The sequence below is a fragment of the Oculina patagonica genome, chromosome 2 (genome assembly GCF_052425735.1).
Source record: "Oculina patagonica isolate OP01 chromosome 2, crgOcupat, whole genome shotgun sequence".
Taxonomy (NCBI): Eukaryota; Metazoa; Cnidaria; class Anthozoa; order Scleractinia; family Oculinidae; genus Oculina; species Oculina patagonica.
Window position 1 is genome coordinate 28,608,822 of NC_135759.1, and position 13,697 is coordinate 28,622,518.

The window sequence follows — 13,697 nt, forward strand, 5'->3', positions numbered from 1 at the left end:
AGGGTGCGGAGCGTTTTGAAATGTGGTGGGGCTCGTCGTACACCAAGCCAAGCCAAGCCACCTCCCCCCGGGGACGGGGCGCATACCCCTACTTTATATATTTCCCAATATGTCTTTTGCGTAGTTGACGTCTTTGCAATTTTTACAGCGTCCGGTGTGCCCGTAATCGATTTGTGACAATGCATAACTAGGCAGTTCAGACGATCCTGTTTCATGGTGCTTTTTGGGTAGAAAGGAGGAGGGCAGAAAATGTACGTTCTGAAGTCACCGATGCCACGGGCAATGTTAAATACAATCCTCACAGTTTGTGGACCTCTCCTAGTAGCGTTTTGGGGAGACGAGTTCCGTTGAAAGTCCTACAATATATTATTTCGCCAAGCACGATCCTGATGAAACGATTTTTGAAAAAATCACGAGACCGAATATCTTGATAAACCAATTTTATGCTGCGCTAACGATACTTTCGGCACTGAAATGTGGGGGGGGGGGGGAGGGGCGCTGAGCCCCTCAAAAGTTTTGTTTGGGGTTGCTACAGCCCCTCTCCCCCTGCTCTGTTGCTTATGCAAAACCGTTCAATTTCAAAATTTTCCAGATTTATAGTTCATTTCGCCAGATGAAGAAGTCAAACAGAATATAATACGTCGCCCAAAAACTAATTTAATTATTTTGCATTTTCTATGTTTCCGCATGAATGACATATTGACAGGAGGCTGTGATAATGACATTGTTTTCTAAAAAGGAAATTACGTGGAAGCGCGCACGTAAACGTTGAACTAAAACAATTCTCAGTGAATGTGGCTTTAAAGGAATCTATCTTGCGACTCGGAGACATTGACTCATATGAAATGAATTCCGTATTTGTCTCGTGATTTCATCACCATTGAAGAACCTGTGTTCATGTTAAATCTAGCTTGTATCATTCTAGCTGTCAAACAATAGTCAACAAGGCAGAGGGCGAATTCTGACTGCTTCAGTAAGTTATAGTCACTTCAAAGGATTGCAGTCCAAAACCTACAATAAAATGTATTTTTAAGACAGAAATCACAGCAATTGCCCCCTTTTAAGAGCTAGAGCACGCGATCGTTTTCTATCAGCGAAATGTTATTCTTTGAAACCTATCACTTCCTAGGTTTTATGCTTGTTGCTTATACGTTTTCTTTTCCATATTCCATATTCCTTTCATCTTCTCAGGCATAATAATCTTATAATCACATAATTAAAGCCGGGTTTACACGGACAATTTGTATGTGACAAATATATTTGACCGTGTAGATGACACAACAATTATTTGTCAGCAATCCAAAGTTTAGAGCTCCAGTAATGACCTTGGACAGCAGAGATACGCAAAGAGATGGGAGATTGGGAGATTGGGGACCACATGTGCTGACGCAATATTTGCCACATTTTTATGTGACGAGTCGTCTACACGAGCAATTTTCGTATGTGACAACTTTTATTTGTCACATAAAAGCTGACACACCCGCTTGTCAATTGCACAAATATATTTGTCACATAAAAATTGGCCAAATTTTCTCATCTACACGAGCAAATAAAAATTGTCACATAAAAATTGTCATATTAAAATTGCTCATGTAAACTCGGCTTAAGACAACTGAGAGGACCAATAACTAAAGTCAGCCAATCAAATTGCTTTATTGCCGGTCCAATATTCTTCTGGTTTTACGCTTGTTGCTTCGACTTCCTCTCTATCCACTTGGCGTATAAAGCCCACGTCATTTCCGGAATTGACAATATAAGCTGTTGTTTGTTTCGTATTGTGATGATTATTTTCCTGTTTCAGGTGCTTAATAAAATTATCCAACGTTAGCCAACCATTCTTCAAAGGCAAACAGTTCCCAGGTGGACCACATCCTAAGAGCACGTCAGCATTTAGGTAACTACATCAGTCTTAAACTCTATCCATTTCGGGAAATAATTTTACTTATTGTTACACTTCGTACTGTCATATATGGGACCGGTATTTCGGTGAGTTATCATTCCTGAGTTACAGAACGGTGTTAAAAAAATAGTCAAACTTCTAGACTTTGCGGCAATATCTTAAAATTTCCGAGAAGATGTTGAATTTTCAATATCTTTTCCCAGCAAGTTGTTGAAAATTCAGAAAATCCAACATCTTCAGGCAAGATCTTGGATTTTCTAAAACTTGCCAGCAAGACCTTGAAGGACTTGAAGAGTTCAAGATCTTGCCGGCAAGTGTTCGTTTAGTGTTACTTAGGTTTATCAGAGGTTCCCTTGTAGTTCATGAACGTAACCATGTATTGCCTGACTCGGGTTCAGCGAAAACGCTGTACGTTCGCCTTCTGTCAAGAGCAATTCCACTATCGTATCCGGTTTATAGTTGGTGTTTCCCATGGAATTCGAAAGAAAACTGTCTAAACGTCATTTCAGTGCAACTTACTTTGATCATATTTGATGTCTTCGTCTTCTGAGCCTGCCAGAATGAGACAACAGGTTTATAAATCAACCGATACATAAAGCATTGTTAACAATTTATTCAAATATGTACCTCTAAAACCCTTGATCCAATTTAGAAGCAAAAGCGGTCCCTGCTTCAAGTTTTTGTGTTTTGGTGGGGAGTGAGCAACTTCGTGCCAGACGAATATAAAAGTAACTTATGCGACTTTATAGTGCAACTAAAAAATTATTATCGTGCAACTTTTGAAGCAAGTGTTGACCTATTGTAGATGAACATCTTGTAAAGTGCAAGATTTAAAAATTCAGCATCTCGCTGGCAAGATCTTGAAAATTCAAGCTCTTGCAACTTACTGCCTTGTAGATATACAAGCCACTGCTTAATAAATCAGTTCTATACTGACATGAGCACATCTAGTTTATGTTTGATTCGTCTCATTTTATTTGGAAAACAGAGTGATGCCATCATTGTCGAATCATTGTCGAGTTACTTTCTAATACGGCTTTTATACTAACATGATATTTGTAGCTCAGTAAAATCTTTCGGTTTGATACTGTAAGTTTAGATATTTGCTCGAATGTAATGAATCTACATAGTTAAGATTTAGACTGTGCTCACTTTTCTTTGGATCCACTAAAGTGTTTAGTAACTGTGTTTCAGAAAGAGTAGTTTTTACGCTTGTTGCTTCGACTTCCTTTCCACTTGGCGTATAACGTGTACGTCATTTCCGGAATAAACAATATTCCTGTTCACAAACCGTTGTTAATTGAAAGGTAAAGAGCTACCTGTTGAACTGACATCCACGTCAGCAAAAGACAACTAGTAACTAGTACGAAGTTATCAACTGGAAACCTTCCCCCCTTACTTCGCTTAATTTGATTTGAACAATCATGGGTTTATGCACAAGGCAAAATAAATTATAAGTTTCTCACGTGCCGTCTTTTTCCTTCCATTTTGGATAATTTGCATGAATATGCCATTTTCAAATGACCACTTTCAATTAAGAATTTTTGATTTTTGTTTTAATTTCGGTATTGCTTTGGCTTCAGGGGTGAACTATTGACATAATTGCACTTCCAACCAATGTAAAGTATGAAAATGGCAATGTAAACATGTTCTGGCTACACAAATAAACATGTAAACACATGGTCTTCAAATAACGCTAAAATTACCTTCACGGGCATAATTAAATTAACAATGAAAATATATTACAAACTGAAACAAGTTTAGCTAAAGCATAAAGGACAGGTTGAATAAACTGAATAATTGACTGGTGTGTTTATAAATTATTTACGTTTACGACTGCTAATTTGTGTCCTAGCGCTCCGATTTAGCTTTGCTTCACTGATGTCAGTTCATTCGTTCGTCCTGCACTTTTGTTTATTAATTTTCTTTTCAATCTGTTGTACATTGCTACTGAATTGTTTTATCTCTATATCCACTGACGTATTGGTCTGTTAAAATGAGAAGAAAAGAATAGCTTCAACACATTTTTTCTTCATAATAGAAGACTAATCAGTCTAGGATTTGTTATTCTTGGATAGCCCCAGGTCTCCTTATTTTAGTGATTGTAAAAGGGATATAGAACCTTAAACTGGTGCAATACTCAGTAAATGTGAGGCCGGCAATACAACATTTTGATTGGCTGGTTTTAGTTATTAGTCCGTCTAAGCTGTTTTAGTCACGTAAAAGATAATTATACCTAGGAAGATACAGAGCGAGATCGAAAGTAAATCGAACCAATAGATTTTCGCACTTGTTGCTTCGACTTCCTCTCCGCTTGGTGTTTAACGTTCACTTCATAATATAAGCTGTTGTTTTGTTTCGTATTTGCATGCTTATTTCCTGTTTCAAGTGCTCAATAACAAACCGTTTCAAAGGCAATGAGTTCCTTGGTGGACTATATCCTAAAAGCACGTCAGTATTAGGCAACTACATCAGTTTTTAATCTTATCCATTTCTTCGCTCAATTTAAGATGAAATTCATCGTTAATATCACGTTATCACCCTGGATTGACAAAAACATCAAAAATAATTCTAGAATTTTGTCATCAGATCTATTTTGTTAGATTTTTTGCATTTGCACGAGTATACGATATCCAGATAACGACTTTTGATTTAATATAATCCGTTTTACGATTTTTCTCCGATTCCTTTATGCTATGTATGCCATATATCCCGGCTGGACAAGCTATACTTCCAGGTGTAGTCTTATAGGTCAGTACTTACTTATAGCATGAAACATGATTGCCAACGAGGCAGCCGAGCCAAGAGGCGAGGCTGACTCGGCGGCAGAATCATAGAGCCGTGCGTGTATTAGCCGAAAAAAATCTCAACTTCTGCGTAAGGGACTATTTTTTGACCATATTTGGTTGTAAGTAAACCCCATATTTGGGTTGTATTGTTCTTCCCAACTGGTTCCCAGTCTCTCACTCCTTGCTAAAGAGCAAATGACCAAAATGGCGTCCACGCGGCTCGCTGTTAAAATTTTCAATGTGGTCATTCACCCCTTTTACGATAAATACACCTTTATGGAACTCTAAATGGAAAGAGAATACCATACAGAATATTCGACCGCCGAAAAAATGAACATCAAGGTCTTTAAAGCGATGATATAATCTTTCGACTTTGGAGTCCTTTGATTTACGAAGAGAGACGAAAATCAAAAGCGGACTGCTGACTTCAAATGGAGTTTTCTTGACTTACGAGAATGCTGTAGTTGGGTAAATGCTACCTTTAAGTGTTGATTTTGTTTATAGTATTGTTTGACCGATGATTTAATCCCCAAATCAAATACCGTTTATATATTTTATTTGGCACGCATTTTCGCTCCGCATAGGAATAACATCAATACAAAGCGACGCTCACTAAAATTACTGCATGTCATACACGCAAGAAAGTCAAAAGTTTTTTGCTTCTAACGGCAAATGTAATGTTTAATTGAATAAAAATTCTGTCTCCAAATATTCCTTGTCCGTTTTGGTTTTGTTTTCTGTTCATATTTTTGCTTGGGAATTGAGTTTTGCGTAAACATGACACTTCGCACGAGACTGAAATCTGACCCGTCCATGCTTGATTACTGTAAAGCGTCTTAGCAGTTTGATTTTAGGATTTGATTTATGAGAAGTTCTTGAAATGCAACTATCCCTTTTGTGTTCGGAAACATTTTAACCATCGCGTGTTGTAATTAAAAAACAGTGATTAAACCTCATTTATTGCCCACATTTTGTGACATTTTTAACGTTGAAAAAATTAAAAGATTTGTCAAGAGTTATCAATCTGTCAAACCCGTAGCCTGCGTAGCAGGCGTCTGTGTCGTTATAGCTCATTATGAACACCAGAGAAATAGCACTTTCTTCGCATATTACCTAAAATACAATTTACCATATTTTGGTCATTTCAAACAAATATAGTTCTATCGAAAACCATTTAGTATCTGTTCTTATGAACAAACATGAGTATTTCGCTCGTTGGCACTTACCGATAGGTACAACTAGTATAATATTACATACTACTATGTAGATGTTCGTAGTAACGTACAAGCTAACCTGCGATCAGGCGTTCTTTTTTCTTTTTACAGTAGTAGGGAGGGAGGGTATGATTTCAGGTTACGTACAAGCCACCGCTTGTACAACTGACATCATCATTTAACCATTCTCCTGGTGGAGAATTGGGCTGTAGGCTCTCTGCCTCCAGGCTGTTCTGTCCTCCGCAGCCGATGCTGCTGCCGGCCATGTTCTTAAACCGATCTCTTTCACAACTGAGATAAGCACGTCTAATTCGTTTTCTCACTCAATATCTTAAAAAGTTCATTGTGCCCACCACGCGTTGACTTCTACTCACTATTATTATAAGTTATTTTTTGCCCTTTCTACAACGCAGAATAAGGCGTTTAACTCGGCAATTCTGCAAGATTTTGACATCAAGTTGTTTTTTGCACAAAATCTAGTCCTAATAAAGATAAGAAGATACAGAGGAAGATGGAAAGAAAATTTAACCGACAAATTTTCACGCTTGTCGCTTCGACTTCCTCTCCACCTGCCGTTGTACGCCCACGTCATTTCCGGAATTTACAATATAAGCTTTGTTTGTCCCGCATTTTGATGAAAATTTTCCTGTTTAAAACGCTCAATAACAAACTGGTCCAACGTTTTAAATAAACCGTTGCTCAAAAGGCAAAGAGTCCCCTGGTAAGCCACATCCTGAGAGCACGTCAGTATAAGGTAACTACATTATTCATTCCTTCGCTCATTTATTAATATCACGTTATCAACCTGGATTGGTGATAACATCAAAATAATTCTGGACTTTTATCATCCCATCTATTTTGTTAGAACATTTTTAAGCGATGACGTAATCGCTTATTGCCATGGCACGACGGGCTCTTTTAATCTGTCGCGATCGAACAGAAATCAAGTTTAACTTAACAAGAAATCGCCGCGTAGAACACAAAATCAAAATACTCCCGTGCAGTTAGAATGAAACACTACAATGTATAAACGAAGGAGATAAATTATAAATGATGGGAACTATTAGATTTAGTAGACAGAAATGTCTAATTCTTATAATATAAAGGGCCGCTGTGAGCAAGAGACCGTTTGACCTTTCTTTAAAAGCTTGCTAGCGCGTATCGTATGTCGTTCATCAGATGTCACACTATAATATAACGCAATCTCTGTTGAGACAACATAGGGAAATCTAAAAAAAATTTAGAATATAAAATAAAATATAACTGTTGTTCAATTGAGCAAATCTACAAAGAAAATGTATTAATTGCATCTTTTGCCTGTGAATTTATAAGTACTGTATTTATTTAAATTCAATCAGATCCTAACTATGCTATGCTATTTATACAATCACTTACATTGCTTCTTATGTTTGAAAAATGTAAGCTGCAGTTGGATAACAGTCTTTTTCACGCACAAGGTGTCAGCTACTTTTATTTACTTAAAGTTTTTGACAAATTTCCTCAAAATTATGTAAGACCCCTTGTGAAACGTCATCGCTTTTGCATGCATTGCGTGCCGTTTATTTTCATTGCGTGAGTATACAACATTCAAATAACGACTTTTTATCTTTAAAACATTTTTTTGATTTTTCTCATTCGTTCATGCCATGTATCTCGTAATATCCTGTCTGGTGTAGTCGTATAGGTCAGAACTTTCTTATAGCACATTCTTTGACTACTCTACGGGCACCAAAATAAATTAAAACGTGAAAGATAATTACTCATTCTTCATCTTGCATATTGTTTGTACCATATGGATGTTCATAGTAACGCACAAGCCACCGCTTGTGCCTTACCCATGGTCTAATTAAGCAGGTCTAGATCTGATTGATCGGGGTTTTTTTTTTCATCGTCTCATTTTATTAAAATAACGGGGTAATGGGCAGGGACGGGAGGGGTAATCCGTACGCAAAAGGTCACTTCAACCCTTTCGGCCACTGCACATTATCTATGCATATATTTGCTACTGTAAAGCGTGTGTTTACGTGCGTGCGTTTATGATAATAACATTTCATCCAGAGCATGACTAGTCGGATAAGAGAAAGACTTTCCCAGAACGAACGCCGGGCTGGTTATCAGATTAGCAGCGGTCAAAATATCGACTACGGCCAGGGAAAAAAATTAATATATTGTAAGACTTAACAACTTTTTGTCTCGAGCAGTGACGAATATGACCAACATGTTGCCGATAAAAGCTATGGATGCTAGAACGGAATACGTTGCACGTGTAAAAGAAGTTATACCAACCGCTGGTTCAGGGAAACCTGTGAAACTTACAGGAATGAGTTGGTATTGTTCATGTTCGTGTCAGTATGCCGTTCGAAAACACTTGTTTTCATAATCTGTTGATAACTGTCCAGCGCTATTTGATTGCACTTCCGCTCACACAGTATTTTATTTTCGTCTTTTCTACCATGCCGTCGGTTTTCCTGGTTAGATATCTTCTATCTCTTCTTTATAGTGCCTTTCGTTCAAATATCGACTCTTCTTTATTGATTGTCTTGTCTAAATGCTATTTCAACTTTAAAATTCCAACGTTTTCTTTGGTTCGAAATGATACCTGAAATTTCGTCTGTCCAAGCAGAAATCGTGGAATAACACGCCATAACGTTATGGTCTGATACTTAAACCAGTTTGAAATGGGTGAGAAGCTATTTTGCTTAGCTCGAGACAACATGAACGGTCAATTCTCTCTTAGCGACGACACTTGTGAAATATGGCAAATTTCCGCCATGCAATCAAAATGCTATAATTATAACAAATAACTGAAACCTCTCCTATGCGCCACCGAGGTGCTTGAAATGCTATCAATAAATCAGTTAGCTGTAAAGTTTATAATAACACACAGGCTTAAGAGTTCAGTTATTTAAGAAAGGAGCCCTTGCATAGAAATAAGACCTATTCTAGAAACTACGAATCCGTCTTAAATGCTATTCTTCGATCTTCCTACGCGCTAAGGTTTTATGCTTGTTACGTATGATTTCCATATTCCATACTCCTTTTATATAATCATCTTCTCAGGCAAAATAATCTTTTTGTCAATGAAATTCCTGTATTGCCGTTCCAATATTCTTCTGGTTTTACGCTTGTTGCTTCGACTTCCTCTCTATCCACTTGGCGTACAAAGCCCACGTCATTTCCGGTATTGACAATATAGGCTGTTGTTTGTTCCGTATTTTGATGATTATTTTCCTGTTTCAAATGCTCAGTTAATAAAACGGCACTGCGTTTACAAACCCGTTGTTCAAAGGCAAAGAGTTCCCTGGTGGACCACATCCTAAAAGCACGTCAGCATTAGGTAACTACGTCAGCTTTTAACTTTATCCATTTCTTGATATAATATTACTTATTGTTACACTTCGTACTGCCATATGGGACCGGTAATTTGGTGAGTCTTATGTCAGGTAGTTATCTTTCGTGAGTTACAGAAGTGTGTTATCATATGATACGTTAAAATATCGTAAAAATTCAAGATCTTGCGGCAAATCTTGAAATTTCCGGCAAGACATTGAATTTTCAAGATCTTCCCGGCAAGATGTTGAAAATCCAACAACTTCAGGCAAGATCTGGAATTTTTAAGATCTTGCCGGCAAGACCTTGAAGATTTCAGGATCATGCGGCAAGTGTTAGTTTAGTATTGCCTGACTCTTGAAATTTACTCACTACTGCTAACTTGCCGCCTTGTTTAAGGCATGTTCGCAAGTATAAATGTACAAGCCACCGCTTGGTAAATTCTATCATTTACAACTGACATGAGCACGTCTAATTTGTTGTCTTGTTTCGTCTCATTTTATTTGAAACACAGAGTGTTGGTCGTGTTACGTTCTACGTACGGCTTATATACAAAATCTTTCTTGTCGGGCTTGATATTGCAAGTTATACATATGCTCGAATGCAATGGAATATTATTTATTATTTATTGCATTTCGTTATACACGGTTAAAAACATCAGGAAGATACTACTAAATTAATACAAATATACTATTAATCAATACTTATTAATAAAAATTGAAGAAGAAAATACATTAAATTAATCCTGTTTTCCATGAATGCCGTCTCTAACTTTACTTTTAAATTGATAAAAGGATTTTATCATCCGAGATTACAGGGTAGGCTGTTCCAGAGAGTTGCACCACTGTAACTAAAGCTATTTTTCATGTAGTTAGTTCGTGGATGAGGTACAACCAGTTTGTTTTCGGAATCCCTTAGAGAATAGTGCAATCCATTACGTTTTATTTTACGTTTTATTAAACTTTCTTTTTTATTAAACTTTCACGCATTCGCAAATGGTCACTTAATCATGACCTTGCCGTTATTCTATGTGAGCTTTAATTTGTTTTGGACGGAACATGCACTATAGCCCTTTGCGTTGCTGTTCAACAATCATGGAACAAGCATGTCATAATTACAAGCAAGTTATTATTAAATGTTTAAGCAGTCACTCTAAAACATTGCAGTCAAAATCCTACAAATTGTTTGCATTGTAAGCCAAAAATCAGATTCAATCAGATTCGCAGATTTTCAATAGAACACTAAATTGGTACTTTAAATACTACTATGTATTTTTAATTGTTGACTAGCGTAGACAAGAATGAATAAAATTATATATTTTTCAAATGACGTGGAAACATCACAGCAAAACCCAAATGGACAAGAGATTTTTGATCATAAATTCCCAGTCAGGAAATTGAATTTTGTTTGTGATTTACAGACTGGACATGGACGTAATAGAAGAATCAGATAATGGATCGATCGGAATAAATTTACAAGAACTACCAAATGGTCAAGATGCTGAAGCAAAAGAGCAAATCAATAAGGAAAAAAAAGGTACGTTGGTCCCGTTTCCGCACATGTTGTCGACTGACGGGGGAGAAATAGTTATCGATAACTAATTTAGGGCGCTTACCATTAGTCAGAACTGGCAGGCCGGTCTGGTGGTTTTAAATGTGAAATGGGCCTTTTCACAAGATTTTCCCACAAATCCGCCACAACGGTGTATAATATTTATGCATTGACTGATTTGACAGTGTGGCGGCGGTTATCCAAACAAACTAAGGAAACGAGCGAGAACTACAAATTTATGGAACAGTCTTCCTATCAACGTATGTAAGACAAGCAGAGTCCCTTGGGCAATTTAAAGAACTACTGAAACAAGTACTCTAGGGCACAGCATTCGTGGAAAGCAGATTTTTTATTTTTTATATTTCCTCTTTGTATAGCTTATAATTAGATTATTATTAAGTAAGTATTATATGTTGTCTGATTTGTCATTAGCTGATGATTTGACCGTGATTTTAAGTAAAGATTTTCCATCTATCCATCCATCCATTTTCAACTAGCGATCCGAGAACTACACAATAAAACTAGTATACCTAAATGGTAGAAGTGCTGCCAAAGGGGTAGAACGATGTAGTAGTATGCTTGCAGTAACTGATTTAAGGTGGCTCAAGATAGTTTTCTGCCGTTCTCAGCACCTCCATTTTAACGGATCAATACTAGGACTCTCTTCAGTTCAGTTGACGCAACAATAATGGTATCAAACAGACGGATAATCATTGGTAAACAAGTTGTGATTGCTATAGCAACGATATAACCTGTTAAAAACACCCTTAATTTTACCCTAGAAGTGCCCATAACTCAAAAACGAGTCCGGTGACCCTTTTTTATTGTCGAATTGTAATCAACAGGATGCAACTTTTTGCAAACTTTTAAAACATTTTCATGTGGGGTTCAGAGTCACCTTAAATTTATGAAAATTTAAGTTGGCTCTGAACCCCATTTGGTCATGTATGGTGGCGCACAGCACTGGCACTGGTTATGCAAAAAGTTTTACGCCAGACTACTTCCCCTGTTGCGTGACACAAAGTAAGTCTTTGCAGTGAAATTAGACTGAAGAGAGCTTTGAGTCGATTCGAGCAAACTTTTTCACAAATTCTGCCTTGAAAAGCAGAGTATTTTACTGTTTCAGTTTACTTTTTGCGCGCTGTAAAATCCAAGATGTCACTTGTTTGAAATCCTGCCTCGCGTCTGGTCACATATCAAAACGCAAATCAACGAGGCCGACAAATTGGCGCACGCTTCTTAGTCTCGATTACTGGTTTCTGGTTTGGGTACAATGGAAATTTGCTCGCACTAAAAAATAACGAGAAATACTTTGCGCATCGTGGAAATTTTTCATCGATATATATTGTTAACTATAAAGATTAGCGAAAAAACGGAACGACGTTTCGGTGAGTAGCACCATTATCAAGTATGTGACTAAAAGAAACTAATTTATACTAAAAGTAAAGGTGCGAAATAGAATAAATTAAATTGTTTCTGTTCAGTGTTTATGTCATTCCAGTGAGGTGTCAAAAAACTGATAATGAGAGTAATGGTGTCAAGATGACACCGAAACGTCGTTCCGTCTTTTCACTAATCTTTAAAAGTTTATGCTATATATCGTGCCTTTAAAAAGTTCCGAAGAAACAAGTAGTGGGAATATCGTCACATGTTCCAAACGGTAATGTTCTGATGAGAAAGATGACGATTATGAAGTCATTGCGTTATGCATTGTTAAAATGGATTCATTTCAGCGAGTGAAAGCAGTCGTTTACGGTGGTTGTTTCTTTCGTGAAAACAGCTGCTTTTCCCACTCGCTTACATCTGCAATAACCCGAAAGCAAGCCCTGAAAGGGGAGTTTCCTTCCTTTTAACATTGAAATACAAAGCATTCAGCTAACGTTAGAAATCATCTCCTTTGATCTCCATTCGTCATTCTTCTAGTGACGAAGGTTCATTTCGCCGATGTCGCACGCGCACGTGGGCCGTTATTTTCCTCGGTATGGCAGAATGAACTGTGGCTTCTACAATCAGCACAACCAGGACTTAAGGAATAAACGCAGTAATGAAAAGAAGAAGGACGCACATGCGAGCTTCGTCTGCATCTTCCGCCATCATTCAAATTGTATTAGCGCGAACTCGAGGATCACATTAAACTCCACTGCGCATCCTGAATCTTTCGTTCGCGCATAACCACAATTCCTTGCGCCTTTGATCTTACCGCCGACCACAATTCCTTGCGTTTCGTAAGAAAAGCGATTGCAGGCCCCATAAAGTACTCCTTTGCCGATTAGAGAGCTGCCTCGCTCGTTCGCTTCAGGCTCACTCGCTGCGGCAGCAACAACAAGATGGTGGATCTCGCGAGCACATGTTTGAGTCTCTAGTCCGCGGGGGTACTTAGTCCTATTTTGGTAAAGTCCGCTGGCAAAAGGGAAGACGGCAACATAGCCACCCCTGTATACGACTTGAGTCTATACACTACGTTCGGCCTCCTCAAGGAGGCAAAGCTTGACGACTGGCCGCTTGAATGTCCCTTGTTTTGCCTGGACTTCAACGGTTCAACGGTGTGAATGAGGCTCAGTAAGTACAGGCACGTACTCACGTAACCATCTTCCCCAGAAATGGTCGGTTAGTGTCTGGGCTTGTCTCCACCGCTTTCTGGAACTCAAATCTCTCTAATCAAAGACATCGGGAGGCAAGTTCGGGCTATTTCTTCCAATCAGGAAATGGTTAGGAGTGATTGCTTCAAGGTCCTGAGGATCAACACTGACGTGAGTTAGCGGTCGGCTGTTAAGCAAACTCTCAGTTTCTGCCCTTAATGTGAGAAAGGTTTCATCATTCACCAGTTGGCCATTCAGGGTGATCTTCAGAGCTTTCTTTGCTGACTCGACAAGTCTTTTCCAGACTCCCACGAAATGAGGAGCTGAAGGAGGG

The 13,697-nt window shown here is 38.1% G+C and overlaps 1 pseudogene across 1 annotated transcript in view; it reads left to right on the forward strand.

The window, feature by feature from the left end:
* The first annotated feature begins 1,822 nt into the window (after window positions 1–1,822).
* The window catches only part of LOC144643927 (uncharacterized), a 49,671-nt pseudogene continuing 37,796 nt past the window's right edge, over window positions 1,823–13,697 (forward strand). The window contains exons 1-2 of the transcript XR_013568997.1: window positions 1,823–1,894; window positions 10,654–10,769. The product of XR_013568997.1 is annotated as an uncharacterized LOC144643927 (transcript). The remainder of the gene's footprint in view (window positions 1,895–10,653; window positions 10,770–13,697) is intronic.